This window comes from Salvelinus sp. IW2-2015, linkage group LG35, assembly GCF_002910315.2.
Source record: "Salvelinus sp. IW2-2015 linkage group LG35, ASM291031v2, whole genome shotgun sequence".
Taxonomy (NCBI): Eukaryota; Metazoa; Chordata; class Actinopteri; order Salmoniformes; family Salmonidae; genus Salvelinus; species Salvelinus sp. IW2-2015.
Genome location: NC_036874.1, coordinates 18,233,410 through 18,248,668, shown reverse-complemented (window position 1 = coordinate 18,248,668; position 15,259 = coordinate 18,233,410). Strand labels below are relative to the sequence as shown.

Genomic DNA, 15,259 nt, shown 5'->3' with positions numbered 1-15,259 from the left:
ATAGAACACATTGAGTGTACATAAAACACCATTTGAATTTCCATAAATATTTCATATCAAAGAGGAAATATGTTTCACCTTTGTGCCTCTGGATAGAAAATGATTAAGAGTTACAATCATGTTGTAGCAGAGAGACAATAGAMAATAAGGCACAATACATCAATCTGTTACATAGAGCCATGCTATCATATATTCCACATTTATTCATGAAGCTATTTAACGGTGTAGTAAAGCTAAATCATATCTATCATTAGTATTCTCTGCATGCTGAAGAAAGACATTGTACTTGACGACATCGGAAAAGGTTGCAGATCTGTCAACCTTTATAAGAAGAGACCCCGTGGCTCAGTAAGGGATGTCTGTCCTATCATACTAAGTATAGGAATCTAGATCCTATAACATTTGGTCATGACGGAAGAGAAACCTGTGCTGCTACTATGGTAAAGTGCATTACATACTGATTGAAGCCTACCGAGCCACTGTCTCTAATAGTAAAGAAGAAGCTTGAACAATAATTAGGTAAAACCCTTTGATATGAAGAAATCAATTATTGRCAAGCTGAAGCCTCAACCCTTCTCTAGCTTTATTATACAGGCAAGGGAAATACGAGATAGTCCTTATCATCATATGGTATGTACATGCAAACCCAGTTGTTCTCCTACAATATGTACAGTAGGCTCTTTCCRGATTGTCTAAGCACTTCTGAATGTTTTAGAAAGAAGGGGAGAGGGAGGCCAGAGCGGAAGGAAAGAAGAGGCACTAGGTGTCAAAGACAGATGCAACGAGGTGGTGCACATCGGATCATCAGAAAAAGGAAGACACCGGGGGGGGAAAAAACGAGGCGCTAAACCGCAAAACTGCATAATAGATTTAAGGCATACACAAAGTACATTTCAAATACATGTTTATACAAAGAATATCYCACACAACATTCAGTATAAATGGACAAGGACATAATWAAAAAAAACAGATACACAAATCTAACCTGTACACACGTCCCTACATATTTTTCAGCCATTTTTTGTTTCTCTGTAAACGAATGATTGAAGTGATCGAAGTGACATTGCATTCTAGTCAGTGAGTGATGTTGTAAGGCACCGCTTGGGTTGCTGTGGTTTGCCAGGACGCTCTGACCAACATATGACACACCCATTGGCTTGTCCGTATATTAAAGTCCAACACACATAAAGAAGAGGCAATCAGTAAAGAAACGAGTATTCAGTCTTACTGAGCTGTTTGGTCCATGGAAGAGCAAGAGTTGCCATTTAAGGCAAGTGTAGTAATAGTCACAGTCCCTCCCATTATATCTAAGGCCGTCTCACATTATATTATAACATTCGTTCATATGGAGCTTTGCAGTTTCCTGTCAATGACCACCAGTCGGCCAATCGTTCTGCAGCGTCACGWGGGGCAAGCGACTCAGGCATCTTGGGAAATGTAGCAATGAGGAAGTGGTAATGTGAAAGCTCTCTGTTAAGGGGTTCCTCATGTGGATATAGGAGCTTTGGTTTGGGGTCCTTTTGCCTCTGTCCCTTTTTGTATCRGCWGAGAGTTTATGTGCTGAGATGCACTGAGATGCAGGACAGGTCGTTTCGGATGATCTCATTGACTGTGGAGATAAAAGGAGAGATATTGTTACTCGACAAACCCCCCAAAACATACCTCTCATTATATCATCATCGTCACAATATTCATCTTCATCATCTTCATCAACATCATCATCATCACCKTTTTCTGTGGCTGTACCACATGATATTTGGTGGTTAAAAGTTTGTCACTGMGATTTCTGCGGGTTCATGTAAGAGTAATATCTCCACTTTCTCAACAGCAGCACAACTGCAAGGTGAAAAATATATAACTCATTCTAAATCTCTTTTGACAGCAATAAATWTACTTTTCTTAAGAATTTTCAGTGAATCACCGCTGTGGGATTTAGATACAATTACACAGTCACACACACCCTTATTCTCTTTCTTGTCTTTCCCGTTCTAGATCCCGTGCCCTCGTGTTTCCCACAGTTGGGCAGACAGAGAGTAGTCCCCTCTCTTTATCTGCTGTGTGCTTTGGCACATTGGGGGGAAGTGACTGACCAGGGCCCTAGGACTGGGAGCAAACAAGAGGCTCCTCAGGGCACCCCAATGTAAAGCAGAGGAAGAGAGAGAGAGAGAGAGAGAGAGAGAGAGAGAGAGAGAGAGAGAGAGCGAGAAGAGAGAGAGAACAGAGAGAGGAGACAGAGAGGAGACAGAGGAGAGGGAGAGGAGAGAGAAAGAGAGAGAGGAGACAGAGAAGGAGAGAGAGAGAGAGACAGGACGGAGAGGAGAGATCAGAGAGAGAGACAGAGAGAAGAGAGAGGAGAGAGACAGAGACAGAGAGAGATACAGAGAAGGAGAGAGAGAAGGGCCACTCAGTCTGAAACTCAGTGAGGTCACCATCCACATCACTGGAGGTGGAAAAGGAAGTCAACCCCCTCCTCATATCCACTCTGCACCCATAGACCAGGGCAGACTGGGCAGACTGGGCCTACTTTATCAGCTCCTAGCCCACTGGACAAACAGGCATACAGTGGAGACAGCCTACCCACACAGATATCGCAACCCCCCAAACACACAGACACAGACATCACCACCCTACACACAGGGAGAAAGGAGGGGGAGACCAAATGAGGGCACCCTTTCATTTATTGTGGCAGTAGAAGTGTTTACATCATTTAATACTGTATTTTCCTGGTGTTTCTATGAATATGAATGTTTATGGATGTGAGTTGTGATAAACGAGTTCAGTGTTCGAATTATGATTGACTTAAACAGCTCGGTACAGGGAAAAAAAAATAATAATTCTGAATAGAATGCTCGGACGTATGCACGCACGCGCACACTCACACTCACAGAGTTGGGGCTCACCTCCCTTTCAACTCCCACTGGAAAAAGTCAACCTGAGCCAACACCACGGGCTGTTTTTACCAGTGATTCCGCTCRGGGCTAAATGGGCTTTTACACGTTGCGGTTATTTTTAGTTACGCCTCCGTGGGACAAGAAAAGCACACAAGCATGTTACAATCAAACTTTAATGCCAGTCTTCAATTCCATCGTTGTGTGAGAAACAAGAAAATAGCTTGGGGCAGAGAAGTGTTGTCGAGGGAGGGAAAATCCAACACCTCAGCAGAGTATGCCACAAATGTACCTTTTCTTTGAGAGAAAAGCAGTAGCTTCCTCTCTTCTTGTCAGTCAGGGTAAAAACACTGCCATCTCAACACCCACGTATTAACCACAGTGTTGTTTTCGATTCTTTATCAGCTAATATTTTCCATTTTCGAAGCGCAGGATTTTCCATGGTGATAAAAAAAACGTACAGGGACTACCTTTGACTGACGGCCTCCTCCCCTGTTGACGTTCAGCAAGCTACCGAAACAGGATGTGGCTAACTGTTACACCACACAACTATCACAAACAGTTATTTATAACTAGCTAATGCCGTCAGTTATCTGAATCTCAAGGGGAAAATAATCATTCTTAGGTAGGCCTGACAACAACTGACTGACCAGGGACAAATTAGTTTGTATTCGTGTTTGGTGTTTTACTGTGCTTAGAGCTCCCCATAAGATGTTATGTGGAACTTTATTGCATTATTCAGGGTCCACTCTATTATGAAGTCTGTCTCAAATTATATGCACGTGTTACTAGGTAGGGGCTGTCCTAAGTTGTAGGCTAGTATCAAGGTTTTAAGGCTTCAAGTCCTGGATCGTGCTCATGGAAATGGTTTCAAACTAAAAATCAATGTTTCTCATTGGACAAGTAAAGGTAGTCCCTCCCTATTTCAGACAGTTTTCTTCCGTTTGGTACCTGATGGACATGACAAAGTACTGCACCCTAGGCCACCCTGCCTAGTCCTTAAGGAGAAACACATTCTTCTGAGGTGAGGAAAGAAGGGAAAAGGGGTCAGAGGTCGGCCTAGGTCCTCTCATTGCATTCTTCTTCCGTGACGCAACACCAACCCAGATGAGAGTGCTTTGCTCACTTCCCTCCCCCCATCCACCTCACTCTCTCCCACATGAAGGAGACAAGCACAAAAACAAATGGCGAGAAGTCATATTTGAGGGCGAACGTTGTGTTCGAAATGGAATTTTGCTATGAAATCAAGGCAGTTCGAGGTATTGCGCAAACCTTATGAGGTAGCGCAAGTCTGCGATGTCTCCTCATAGGCTGAGTGAGACCCTATCGAATATGCCCAACTGACAAAAATAGAAAAATGATCACACTTCATGCACACGATAATGTGAATCCTCGTTAGATAGGGAGTCCGTATCAAATGTAGTTATATTATATAAAGTCCTATTCATTTAGGTTATGGTAATATCATCGCAATATTATTGCCACCACTACAGATGTTAATGTGTGACTCTCCTCGGATCAACCTTTGATTGATGAGAACGCTCTGCTATTGTCATGTGATTCCAACCTGCCTGACAAGCTTCTCAACAGCATCGGAAACGTTTGTTTTTTTAGGTTCCTGTTTCTGATGTATGGAAAGCTATAAGTGGGAGAAGTCCTTTGTTGAATCAACAGAAACTGTGGAAAATTCAACTGAACATATTCCACTCATGCAAAACAACACAATCCTCGCCAAATATATAATAGCATCATACTTTATTACCTCAAGTGCCTCTAATCACATCCAAACCACAGCCATGGCCGTCGGCCTGTTTAACAGCTCATTTTGGAAGGCGTGAGAGTGACAGAGGGTGAATCTCAATTGGGATCCTTGATTWCTCACCTCCTCTCTCCTCGCCTCCWTAAGAGGGGAGGAYAATTTGATTTTCTCCTACAWTCAGTACGGTTACKTGCACACAATAATATGATTATTATGCATGGTCAGTGGAATATAATAGTTTGTTTAAAACGTTTACACATTTTTTACACAAGAATAACGATTTCCCTAATAACCCTGTTTACATGGACARATCTGAATTTAGGCTACCCGATGGGACATAGTGTAGAGAATCAGCAATCAAAATAAACCTTTATACCACAGAGAAGCCTTTTTGATTCTGAGTTCGGACWTATAAAGTTTGTATGTAAAAATGRACTTTCAGTTTTTCCAAACTCACTTCACTCGCGCGTAAGAGGGAGGCTTGAGCTGCTGATGCTGGCACGTGCAGATCCCGTGCCAGCATCAYTAGCTCAGTAGCTCACTTCGATTTTGACCGTACGCCGCTTATAAGCAAAGTGTTTACATGACTATTGCCATAATCACCCTCCCGCCATAATCGATMTTATAATCAAATTATTACTGTGCATYTAAATGTACTCGGTGTTTGGAGAAGGAGAGAAGGTAGTATGGAKATATAGTGTGTCAATGAAGCAGSCATCGCTCCTACCCACCTCTATAATTATCCTGCTGCAGTACTTCCTATGTGTTTGTGCGGTGGGGAGTACACATCTAACCATGTTTCTGCGYACGGACAGACAATAGATGGATGTATCTATGGGATTGGCTTGGGTTGGGCTCTCTAATCTCTCTGCTACAATACATCAGGGAAGAAGCAGCTTTCCCTCTGGGGTGTGGCCCTACTGAACAAGTGTATAGAGAGCTCTCCAAGGTACTCTCTCTGTCGGCATAAACAGTCATTAAAAAGACTTCCCTCATCTCAAGGAGGAGCTACCAGGCACCTCTGAAAGGGCCCAAAGTGCACAGCAGAGGGACTGCAATGCCATATAATTCAATTTCAAGCTTTGACTAAACCATGTTTGTCAGTTGTACATGAAATTAGAACACGGAACCAAGTGAACCGTGAGGTTTAGATTACAGGTTGCTGTTAGGTTAAGCTACCGTAATGTGCCTGAAATGGACGCCAAGGCAGTAGGCACCCAAAAGGTTAAAGAGCTTGTCATTGTTCAATTCTCATAAAGACTGATCTGAGACCAACAGCGAAGTCCATCAGAGCAGCAGTGGAGCAATTTGGCCCTATTTTGATTGCGTTATCCAGGCAGAAGCATTATGACTTCATTTGGGCGAGGAGAACGCGCCACCCGAGCTCCCCCAGCCAAACCTGACCCGCGCGGGGAATTGAGTTAGCCGAGGTTAGCAGATAGCGTTGGCGTCGTCGGGTTTCGATAACATCCAGGCTATCCTCTGAGAACAGAGGATAGCCATGTGGTTAGAGGAGACGGAGAGGAGAGCCTCAAAAACACTTGGTGGTCCCTGCAAGCGTAACCCGATTCCCCCTTTACCCAATCAACGACTGGCAATGACCTGGCAGCAGCGTTGACTTCGCTTCACCTTCTTCCTGCTCAACTTTCTAAACATACCCTTTGAACTCTGAGTTGTAAGCGTTGTAAGAGAGGCATCCTCTGCTTGGGAGTTTCTATTCTCTCCGGTCTCCGGCTGCCCATGAAGGAAGGCATAGCTAACTTCCTGAAACACTTTCACAGGGTGGATAAACTACATTAACTCCAGTGGTGTTAGGGTTAGAGACCTCGGTGCTGTACATAGGCGTACTCTTCCTCTGCTTACACTTCCCCGGGCCCTCGAGTGCCCCATCATGCCTTGACTGAAAGACGAGCACAGCTTCCACCTATTGTGTTCTGGCTCCATATGAAGAAGCTGATCTGAATCATAATGGTCATTCATATCAACATGGACACACACCGGCACGCAGGCACACAAGCGCACAAACACATACGGACAGCATCCTTTGAATGCACGCACGCACACAGACACAAACAGGCACACACAAAGGAGCACGCATGCAGACACACATGCAAACCATGGCATGAAAATCCAGATGATTTAGGAACAATAGCGTAATGCAACAAAACTACGCATTACCCTTCTCTATTTCAAAATACTGTAATAGGCAGAAGAGGGGAGTACAGCCATTTGGACATGCACAAAACAAATGCTCAACCTCGTTTGAACTCAACGTGTATGTGAAATTGATTTGGTGAGGAAGCTGAACTGGAGTTTGAAGCTGCTAAAGCGAGACAATTGAATTTCGTGCTACATATTACTTTTGTTTCCCCACAATATCAAATCTGCTCTCGGTTTCAGCAGAAACGCTTAATGGACAATTTGCAGCCTCCCACGCAGGGCTGCAACAGCTAGAGGGAGAGGCTGGATGCACGTCACCCAGTCCTCTTCTCTTAAGAATCTGTCAGAACCAGTGTTGTGAAAGGGTCAGAGCATGCAGACAGGTACACACATACCCATACACGCACGAACACACAGACGGACAGACAGATAGACAGACAGACACGTGCACTCGCAGCACACACACACACACGCAGCACACACACACACACACACACACGCAGCACACTCACGCACATGCATATACAAACTCATCCCTATTGATAAATGCAGTTGGACACAGAGAAATGACACTAAGCTAATTCTTCATCGTGATCGAACACTTCATAAATTCGTCTCAGACTAGCAGGTAGACAACAGAGACTGACACCCTGGGAAGCCCTGTGGGTGTAATGATGTGATTATATGTGCAGATGGGGATATATCATCCCCACAACTCTGCTGATGTGTGAAGCCTGCCTTTCCCCATGTGGAAGCACTCAGCCTCACGACTGACCGGAGGAGACGAAAGAAAAAAGTTAAAGTGTGTGGGAGAGAGAGCCGAGAGAGGCGCGGGGGGAGGGGGGGATAGCTGGAGTCGACTGTGAGGGTCTCTGCTCGTGTTTTTACAACCCTTCCGGCAGCAGCTGGGCCGCTGCGCAGACGTCGCTGTGTGCCCTGGGCCTCGGCCAATCCGCTTCCTTCACTGCCAAGGTGCAGACCAATGGTAAGGGGGGAGGAGAGAACGGGGGGGGGAGAGGAGTAATGGTTAACAGAGGCTGAGGCTGAGCCACGCTGGCGGATAGAGGGAGAGCGGGAGTCCTTGGATCTTCAGCAATACTTTCCTCTGATGGCTGCTACTGCTTGCTGGACCTCTGAGTATTGCTCCACGGAGAACAGCTTTGAAAAATGGCAAAGCCATTTGTTTCTTAATACCATGTGGAGCGGTGGAGAGCAGGGAGTGGGGAGATAAAGTGAGATAAAGTGAAGTGCTGCCCTCATCTCATCTCCTCTCTACCTGTGTCTTCCTACGTGAGTCTCTGATGTGCTCCTCATCTCAGACAGCTTGCTTTCTTGGTCTCCGAAGTCAGATGAAGCCCGCTCGTTGCCAGGCTAAACGAGTGGACCCCTAGAGAGCTAGCGAGCGCCTTCTCTGTGCTCAGCCTAGACGGAAAACACCAGGCAGTAGCCAGAGGGCTGCAACTGCCGAATCACAGACCTGAAACAGGCTGAAAAAACAATAGCCAGCCACCCCAAAATTAGACAGCCAATCTAAAAACAACAGATTTTTCACTGAAAACCACCCGACACTGATTTGCTTGTTTTGGCAAGGCACGTTCTCTTTGATCTCCTATGGTGTGTCGCTACTGCTGCCTCTCGTCCCTATCTTACTTCTCTGTGAAATGCCGCCACCACCCGTTCCTCTCCTCCTCTCACTTCCTCTAAGGCCCTGGGGGCGGTGGGTGTGTTCGGTGGGGCCCGTCTCCGGGGACGAGGCTGGGGAGGTGTTTACATGGTTAGGGCTGCTCTCCTGTGAGCTCATCATTGATGGACTGAAATGAATCACTTGATCATCTTCGCTGTGTCCTCTCCCAGTTGCTCAACTACTAATAGTACAAAGTAAAGCAGTGGTACCAAGATCTCATGATATATTTGGTAATACAATTAAACAGGGCTTCATCTCATTCTGCATGCTACAGCAATGCGATATGTGTTTCTTTATGTTTAAAGCTGCAATATGGCGCAACCAAGCCCAACTAACCACAACGTCTAAAAYTATCTGAGTGAGAAAGTGAGTGTCTGCGTGGTGGAGATATGAAAGGAGACAGATTAAAAACGTTCAGCATGCCTCATTGACTAAAAGTTTCATGCTGAAATAGCGATGGCCATCAGATATTGCCGGTCTGATTGATAGTGAATTGGAACGGCATGAGGCAACAGTGGCTAATGCACACGGATAGAGAGCTCACTTTTTGAATATGGCGGAGAAGCATGGACATATTGAAGCGATCATACTTTGCTAGATTACAACCATCTGAGTGAGAATTTGGACGTACACCTGCATATAATGGGATTTATGACATCAGCATTTTGTATTCTGCCTCTTTAAATCACCTGTTCCCTGTCAGTTGTAATGTGGGATTTCAGAATCCACATTTTATCTAGAAAACCACATTCCCTGTATCCAATAAGGCTTACCTTAAGTGCAACTTTTATTAGCCCCTATCTATCATAGACATAAGGCTTAGAGAGGTACCTTGTCGTTTGAGTGCACGCGTGTGTGTGTGTGTGTGTGTGTGTGTGTGTGTGTGTGTGTGTGTGTGTGTGTGTGTGTGTGTGTGTGTGTGTGTGTGTGTGTGTGTGTGTGTGTGTGTGTGTGTGTGTGTGTGTGTGTGTGTGTGTGTGTGTGTGTGTGGAGAGCCTGGCGTTTGGCCTTCGACTGGACCGTCGCTCTTTCCATCCCGGTGAAGACGTATGAGCTACTGTTCTTCGCCATCTCTTTCATGCATTATGAAAGGGAGCCCTTGAACTTGACAATATTCTCCTGGAGCGCCCATCCCAACGCCAGCAGGGATATTGTCTCAATCTGCCTCGCAATATTGGATATACTGTGAAGACCTTGCCATGAGGAACTTCCAGGAGTCACGGCACATCGCAGCGCAGCACTAAAACTCAGGATGGACACTAAATCCACAAGGCTCAAGCAGTGCAGAGAAACGTCTCTCGTCTCCAACACTCCGAGATCTCGCAGCTGACCTACAGGGTCAGACTTATATTTACTGTAAGTCTCAGATCTGATTTACTCTCATTCCACTGACCTGGAATCTGCTCTGAGTCTGCACGGTTTGAAATCTTCTCCCACCTGCTATGATTGGTAGACTGAGAGGTAAAAGGGTCAACTCATGGACTTACTTACCTGGGCTAGGGTTAAAGTGAAGGGTTGGCTTGGCAAGTCCTCTCCTCACGCCAACCTCTTTTTTAATTTACCTTGAGTGCAGACAGACAACCTTCCTACATCTGGAGGTTCTGATCCATCCATCCAACACACACACACACACACACACACACACACACACACACACACACACACCTATCTGAGCCGTCACTGGTAAATCATAGCTGGCGGTTTCACCTGATTATGGCCATACGATCTCATCACCTGTAGATGTAATGCTTGCCATCGCTCGSGGAGTTCGCCACATGAGCGTCTTAGCAGAGAGGGAGTCCTGCTCTTTTTMCCTAAATACAGTAAATCTTGCTGATTCAATTAAAACATATGTGACATCTCCACTCACTTGGAGCATTCAACAACTGACCTTATCTGACACGAGGAACGTGCGCGCAGGTTTGACCTGAGCGATTTGTAATACCTAACAGAGAGAATCTCAAGTTACTCATCGAAAGAAAAATAAACTAACCTTTTAAAGAGTGCAGCTTTGCAATCTCATATCACCTCCGAGTTTTAACCTGGACTCCCCAGACTAGCTCTCGGAGGTCTTACCTCTTCGTGAGGTACGGCAGTAGACAGGGTTAGCTTAGCTTCCACCTTCTATACATGTTAACATAGAGATGAGAACTTACAATTGTAGTATGAGAGAAAGAGGTCAGTCTGGGGATCTGGGATCTAATTAAGATGCATATCTTCCACGGTTCGTAATAAGCCAGCAATGGGACACTGAACGCTCGCCGCTTCTGAAGGATCCTTAAAAGTAAACTCACTCAAACCTCAGCGTGGTAATTCTCTGCTCTACAGGTGCTCAGTGGGAAAACGAGAAAAAGAGAGAGAAATACACTCCACTCTGAGCCATGTTTTTATTCATTAGACTTCTATCGATTCAGTTAATAACAGCAAGTATGTTCTGTCTGCGTGTGAAGTACAGGGGCATCGGGAGAAACGGCCAGGGAATCGAACCAGAGATWGCGTGCTTCTTGCTTCACTCTCACATTTTCCCCTCTCARTCTCAGTATGTCTGTTCGCCTCTTCTTCCCCACTAAGTTTGCTCTGGTCTTGTGAGTCTGCCCTGTGCGTGTCTGACTGAATATCCCTGGATCTAAGCAGGTGTTGAGAGTGCCTGCAACCCCCCCCTCCCCTCCCCCCATAGCCCTTCTCATTGCAGCTTCAGCCCCATTGCTTCCTATCTCTCTCAAAATATATATACAGTATGTGTATGCCATTTAGTAGACACTTTATTCCAAAGTAACTTCCCACTGGGTGAAAACTGGTTGAATCGACGTTGTTAACACGTCATTTCAACCCGAGAAATCAATGTGACGACGCTAAATCAACGTGGAAAACTGATTGGATTTGCAAACATTTATCAACGTACTGTAAGGCTATTTCGTCTTTTTTTCACCCATCTTTTAACCTAAATCCGTTGACATGGTGACATTTATTGTTGATTTTACGTTGGATTCACGGTTGGGTCACAACTCAACCAAATGTAAATAAAAACGAGATGTTGTACTGAGGTGCCCAGTGTGTTACAGTCATGCGTACGCACAGTACWTATACTCTCTCTCTCTCTGTCCCTCTCTTTCTCTGTCTCTTTCTATATCTACGATTCTCATTCCACAAGGAGAATATATACTCTAAAGTAGAAAATATCTCCCGTGATCCTGATGCTAAAAATTGACATGATTACAGAAAGAAATACAGAAGAAATCGAAAAAATAACTGCACGATTARAAATGTGTATACGAGAAAACTCCTTTCCTCTCTGTTGAAACATCTGTGTAGAGGATGATTTGTGTAACGGCCTGCAACATTGAAGCAGGGGGTGATGTGCAGTTAGTATATAGGCCAGTGTCAGAAGCTACTGGGGGACTACTTGCTCTCTCTCTCTCTCTCTCTCTCTCTTTCTTTACCCCCCCTTTCATTCCCTCCCCTCAGCCAAACACAGTGGAGATGGGGTGCTTGCCAAGAGCAGCAAACCCCACGTCATTCCCCATCCTGCCTGGCTGGAACAGCCCTCTTCTGTTGACATCCGTCACTACAGGATACTATTTCACTGAGCTAATACATTTCAGATGGCGCCTATTATAAACGAGTCTGAAATGAGAGCTCTGCTTCTGTTTACCGATGCCACAGGTATTCACCTTCCCCCAACAAACTAAAAACTAAAAACCCACCGGTATGAAGAGTGTGAGAGTGAGGACTTACAGTGTGGCAGTTGGCAGAACCACTTTGTAAAGGGGGACTTAACACAGGAATCTGTGTTTGTCTGTCTATGTGTGTGTGTGTATCTACGCGTGGGCGTAGATTGTGTGTTGTGTGTGTGCCAGCAGACAATCCCAGCAGTGAGAAAAGATTTACCGTGTACCATTCAGAAGCCAATATGTCAGTGGTCTGGAGCAGAGGACGCTACAATCATATCTAGCATAATGGCTTTGCCAGGCTACAGATAACCTCAACGGCTCACAGGCCAAACGGGAGTCAAATGGGAGTCAATCAAAGCCCGAGGAGAATAATATAGATCATCCTGTCAGTGTTGTAAACCACATGCACATCAATCATCTTTAGATGCTGTGGAGAGAATGCATGGGACTATGGGGCGCTGGGGTACCACCACCACCCCCACCACCTCACCCAGATGCATGGCCCATCCCAGGCCAAGCCACAGGCCTCTCTTTGGGGTTTGACCCGCTGCGATTCGCGTGGCTCGGAGCCTCAGAATGCAAGCCACAGAAACCAGCCATCTAAACGACTGCGTCAGGAGAATCTGCATAAAGACACATCACATGCCCATCCAGGCAAGTACAAATGATAGAGCAATGCAAAGTCCTACCGACGCACACACACTCGCGCGCACCCGCACACACACCTTACTTTCATTAGATCATTAGAGAAAGCACAGCAAGCCACAGTGTCAATTGGCCACTCTTCAAAGAACTGGAGTTGGTGATGCCATAGATTGGCTTCTACCTGGACCAGTTCACGTACTGTACCTAACCATGTTCGCACAGCATGGAATAATTAGACAACGATCAGACACTCTCACAGTAGCAAATCGTCTAGAAGCGTTCCTGACATCTGAGCATTCTTTCGTAAACACAAAACCCATTAAAAAGGATATCTGGTCTCGCATCTAATTCCATCAGGCCTCTGACATGGAGAGACCCAATTTGTTTAGATATAGAACTGCAGTTACGTGGTAGACGGATTCTTTCACAGTGACTGTGGATATTATGACGGAGCGGCCCGAAAGCACAGCAGACTACTGTGGTTYAGCTGCTGGGCCTGTAGGAACACATTTGAAAACACTCAGAGCCCAATGGAACATAATAGGTTGACATTTAAAGAGAATATACAGAACTTTTATCTTTGGGGGTGCTCTTGAGACAAAAGGGGTCCCTTAAATATAAATACTGCCCAGAAATGACAAAAATTGGATAGAACGGGACACATATTCCCACACCCATGAGCAAAAGCAGACATTGTTAGCTTAAAACTAAGGATTGGATGGTCTTATTAGATAAGAAATGGATTCATGTTTTCTCATGAATAAAAAAACAAACCATCTCACTTCCATACGGTATGTTCTCATACAGCTCATCCCACCTATCACCTTCCTTATGAGTTTACGACAAGGATACTGCAATTCAAAGCTCGACGGTGACAGCCTATCGTACTCCCGCCATTGTATGTAACCACTTAAATAGGAACCTTTCCCCTTTCCTCKTTATCTTGGATCAGAGAGAGCCTATAACACGGTGACATGTCATAATAGGGGGAAACGTGTAGAAAGCAGCTGGTCCRAAACAGCAACCAGAGAGCTTCTCAAGCCTGGCCAAGAGGACAGAGGTAAAAGCACACTGTGAGGAAACAGAACGCAGTGCCAAAGGTAATCCAAGGTGCTTCACACACGCGCGCGCACACACGGTGCAAAGGTAACCTATTCCTCAAAGCAGGACGGGATCTCGCTATGACCACGAGATCACGGTCTATTCTGATTCCAGGGGTTTCATTGAGTCCAGCATGTGTTTATTATATTACAGAACATCAAATAGTTACGTTAAAAGTGTAAGGAGTGAAGAGATCACTCTGAAGACTTTCCTTGCTTTGGATTTAATCCTATTTRTAAGTCATTGCATATCATTGCCGACTACATGGGTAAGTAATGTGACAAGCAAAGAAAGGATATTCATCGTGACTAATAGTACATTGGGCCAGTCTATGATAACAATAGTAAAATGAGAAAAATATTTCTTTAAATCGCAGGGTACAAGACATGGTTTTGATTCCACTAGGAGAAATCTGCAGATGATACAATGTCCTAGTGATCTTCATGTAACGGTCATCGTTGCATGAGGAAGGATCGGACCAAAGCGCAGCGTGGTAAGTGTTCATGATATTTATTAACACTAGAACAGAACAACAAAGTGAGAAACGAAACCGAAACAGTCCTGTCAGGTGCAGAAAACACTAAAACAGAAAATAACTACCCACAAAACACAGGTGGGAAAATGCTACCTAAGTACGGTTCCCAATCAGAGACAACGATAGACAGCTGTCCCTGATTGAGAACCATACCCAGCCAAAACAAAGAAATACAACACATKGAAAAATGAACATAGAATGCCCACCCAAATCACACCCTGACCAAACCAAAATAGAGACATAAAAAGCTCTCTAAGGTCAGGGCGTGACACTTCATTGTCCCGCTAACCATCTTCTAAGCGGTCAATGGCTCTCAGAGGCCTATCCACACGGCCTTGTACTCTTTTTTCCTCCCATAATAAAACTTCCCAAAAGCCTACACCCTCCTTTATCCACCATCAGTTCAAGGTCCTGCCAGGAAAACAAGATTCCTAACATGAAAAACGCAGCCATAATATCAATATTAAAAAGTCCACATCCTCTCTGAAGCCATAAATAATAAACAAGCCATCCCCCTTCTATTATACCTGTCAATAACATGAAGCATAAGCCGTGGGGATAGGAGGTCTTGACACTGCACTTAACCAACAGAGAGTATTGCTCTTCATTCTCTATTAGCCCAGGCCCTGCCTCCTCCCAGCAGAGCTGGGGGTCAAAGGGCGAGTGTGGTGAAAGCACAGGCTCTAACCGCTAACGGCTGACCGTCTGATGGTCTACCTTGACTCCTCGCACACACAGGCAGGCTCGCAGACACAGACACAGACACAGAGACACACACACACACACACACACACACACACACACACACACACACAC

The 15,259-nt window shown here is 45.2% G+C and overlaps 1 pseudogene; it reads right to left on the bottom strand.

The window, feature by feature from the left end:
• LOC111959177 (nuclear factor of activated T-cells, cytoplasmic 1-like) overlaps nt 1-15,259 on the bottom strand; it is a 75,061-nt pseudogene continuing 59,802 nt past the window's right edge.